Source organism: Chrysochloris asiatica, unplaced genomic scaffold (genome assembly GCF_000296735.1).
Source record: "Chrysochloris asiatica unplaced genomic scaffold, ChrAsi1.0 scaffold00270, whole genome shotgun sequence".
NCBI lineage: Eukaryota > Metazoa > Chordata > Mammalia > Afrosoricida > Chrysochloridae > Chrysochloris > Chrysochloris asiatica.
In genome coordinates, this window is record NW_006408788.1 from 3239763 (window position 1) to 3244057 (window position 4295).

Sequence of the window (4295 nt, forward strand, 5' to 3'; positions counted from 1 at the left end):
TCTCCTGGATAGAGATGCTAAAGCAAATGGAAGAAATGAGGAGGTCCAAGAGCTGAACAGAAATTTTCAAAGATCAGCTCGAGAAACTAAAGAGAAATATTACAACAAAATGTGCAAATATCTGAAATCAGAAAACCAAAAAGGAAGAACATTCTCAGCATTTCTCAAGCTGGGGGAACTGAAGAAAAATTCAAGGCTCGACTTTCATTATTGAAAGATTCTCTGGGCAAATTGTTGAATGATGCAGAAAGCATCAAGAGAAGATGGAATAAATACAGTGAGTCACTGTACCAAAAGGAAATGGTTAATGTTTAACCATTTCAAAAGGTAGCAGATAATCAAGAGCCAATGATACTGAAGGAGGAAGTCCAAGGTGCATTGAATGAATTGGCAAAGAAAAAGGCACCAGGAAATGATGGAATAAAAATTCAAATCTTTCAAGAAAGTGAGACAGCACAGGAGGCACTCACTCATCTATACCAAGAAATTCGGAAGATGACTATCTGGCCAACTGATTGGAAGAGATCTGTATTTGTGCCCATTCCAAACAGAGGTGACACAATGAAATGCGGAAATCACCGGACAATCTCTTTGCTATCTCATGCGAGTAAAGTTTTACTAAAGATATTACAGAAACAGTTGCAAACATACACTGACAGAGAACTTCCAGAGGTTCAAGCTGGATTCAGAAGAGTCTGTGGAACGAGGGATATCATTGCTGATGTCCAATGGATCTTGGCTGATAGCAGAGACTATCAGAAAGATATTTATTGAATATGCCAAGGCTTTCGATTGTGTGGATCATGACAAGCTATGGACAACATTGTGAAGTATGAGTATTCTGGAACACTTAATTGTGCTCATGAAGAATCTGTACTTGGACCTAGAGCAATTGTTCGAACAGAACATGGGAACACTGAATGTTTTAAAAATAAAAAAGGTGTGGAACAGGGTTGTATTCTTTCACCATACCTATTCAACCTGTATGCTGAGCAAATAATCCAAGAAGCTTGGTTATATGAAGAAAAACGTGGCATTGGGAATGGAGGAAGACTCATTAACAACCTGCGATATGCAGATGATACAACCTTGCTTGCTGAAAGGAAGAGGACTCAAAACATTTACTGATGAAGATCAAAGAGCACAGCTTTTGGTATGGATTACATATCAATGTCAAGAAAACAAAAATCCTCCCCACTGGACCAATAAACAACAATCTTATCAACGGAGAAAAGATTGAAGTTGTCAAGGACTTCATTCTTCTGGCTCAACTATCAACACTAATGGAAGCAGCAGTCAAGAAAGCAAATGATGTATAGCATTAGGCAAATCTACTGCACAAGACCTTTTTAAAGTATTGAAAAGCAAAGATGTCAGCTTGAGAGCTAAGATGCACCTGACCCAAGCCATGGTATTTTCAATAATTTCATATGCATGTGAAAACTGGACAGTGAATAACAAAGACGGTAGAAGAATTGATGCTTTTGAGTTATGGTGTTGGAGAAGAATATTGACAGTGCCATGGGCTGCCAAAAGAACAAACAGATCCGTGTTGGAAGAAGTGAAGCCAGAGTGCTCCTTGGAGGCCAGGATGGCCAAACTTCGTCTCTCATACTTTGGACATATTGTCAGGTGGGACTATTCGCTGGAGGGTCAGAAAAAAAGAAGAAGACCTCCAACAGGATGGATTGGGCAAGTGGCAGCATCAATGGACTCAAGCGTGGCCCAGGATTGGGCAGTGTTTCGTTCTGCTGTTCATAAGGTTGTGATGAGGTGGTACCGACTCAATGGCACCTAACAACAACAATAACATATCTATATATCACTGTGGAGTACTTGTGTGGCACTGTGGGCTAATGTGTCAGACTGCAAAGTCGTTTGAACTGTATTGTTGGTGGGTCAAGCTCACCAGCTGCTCCAAGCAGGGTTGCTTGGGTTGGAATCAACTCAGCGGCACTTAACAACAACAAATATATCACTGTGGGATAAAGCACTGGACCGCAAGGTTGGTTTGTGGTTCAAACTCACCAGCTACTCCTTGGAGCAGGAGAACTTAACAACAACAACAATATATATGTCTATATGGAGTTCTGATGTGGCACTGTAGGATCAGCACTGGATTACTAATCACAGATCAGTGGTTCAAATTTAACAAACACTCTTCGGAAACTGCATACAGGGTCACTATGTGTCAAAACTGACTCTATGACACTTAACAATAACAATGTCAAATATGTCAAAAATATATTGTTATCAAATTGATTCTGAACATGTAAGATAGAGTATAACTACCCCATATGTTCTTCAAGGGTCCTGCAAATGTTCACAGAAACAGACAGTCACCTATATGTCTTGAGGAGTGGCTGGTGGATTTGAAATATTTACCTTTTGGTTAGCAGTCAAATACTTTAACCAGTGTACCACCAGGGCTCCAGGTATGTGTATGTGTGAGTGAGAGAACAGTAAATCCTAAAATAGTGGTTTCTAACATAAATCCAATTTTCTTCTAGTCTCCAGGTGATAGCTGGCAAAGTCTAGAGACATCTTTCATGTTCACAACTGTGGGAGAGGGGTACTACGAGATCAAGATTCTGCTAACCATTTTGTCATGTCCCACATCAAAGGATTATCTCCTCCAAAATTTCCTTAGTGCTGAAGTTTAGAAGCTCTGGCCTAAAATACTCATATCAGACCTTTTGCAGATACTTTTTGTTGGAGTCTGCCTAAAAAATCTGAAGTAAGTTTACTCTAAGAATTAGAAGCTGTATCTGCTCAAGCTTAGATTAACAAAATTTCAAATCTAAGTACTTAAAATGAGACAATTTTAGTGAATTTTATTTTTGAAACAATATATATAAATGTTTGCTAATTTAGTAAAGCTACTTTGAGCCAAGTCCAACAGTTCTCATCTATTGTAAATGACTGACAAACCAATTGAAGAGTGATTTAGTTAAAATTATGTAAACCGATACGCAAACACATAGCTCTAGAGTCAATTCCTTATTTTATAACATGTGAACCAAATAATTGGATCTTGATATATTATGTATCTATTGTCAACATTTTGTGTATATGTGATTTAACATAGAGGAAGACAATATGTTCGATTACAATAGCAATTGTCGAGTTTTCCTTCTTTTTTTTATGTCGAGTTTTCCTTCTTTTCTATTGTAAGCATGTAAGTCTATTCCTTATATTTTAAGTCAAACATTGACATTACATAAAAAGAATACAAAAGAGGTTTTCAATGGTAATGAGTCTTCAATAGTAAGAGACAGAGTAATAAGAACCATGGTTTGGGATTTCCTCTCTGGTTAAGATCTTATATCAAGTCACCTCTTAAAAATCTGTACCTATAATGTCTAACTAAACTTACTGTCAACTGCATTATACTTTCACTTGGCCTTTTAACCTAGCTTGCTTGATTTTTAACAAAAGCACAGGAAGTATTTGTTTCTGTGGCAGAAGATAGAAATGGGAGAAGGGGCTCATTCCCCTAGTCCATTAGGTCACACTAATCTCATTTTTTTTTTTCTATTTAGAAACCTGACTTTGAGTTAATATGGACCATGCTAACATGTCAAAGATGTTAATTTTTAATTGGAAACACTTGTCTTAATAAGAGCTGGTGAGATCATGATAACTTTATTGTGATAGCTGAACAGTCCCTTACTAAGTGCTTAATGAAAAGAAACAGTGATATTGCAGCTTTGTCTCATTTGAGCAACAATAATAAGAAGTGGCTCTAGAAAAATTGATAGCAGATTCCATTTTCTGTGCAGCGTTCCAGAAATAACCTGATTTTGACATAATGCAGAGTCAGAGAATAAAGGGGACTGCGATAAATACACTTAATTGTTTCTAACTCACTGAGAGTGGTGATTAAGATTCTGGTTCAGGGATCAGAAAGATCTAGTTGTGAATATTGTCTTTGACCTTTCCTCATTATAGTCTTGTGAAGCTATTTACCTGGTCTACCATTCATTTCCTCATAAGGAGCTCTGGTGGCGTAGTGGTTATGAATCGGGCTGCGAACCTTACGGTCAGCAGTTTGAAACTACCAGCTGTTCCACAGGAGAAAGCTGAGGCTTTCTGCTCCTGTAAAGATTTACAGCCTTGGAAACCCTGTACAGGGTCACTATGAGTTGGAACCCACTCCATGGCATATCACAACAACAACAACAACATTCATTTCCTCATAGGGAAAGTGAGGGGGATACTAACATATGTCTCAGAGAATTGTTGGGATGGTTAAAGCATGACAAACCAAGAATGCTCCATGGAAGATAATGATA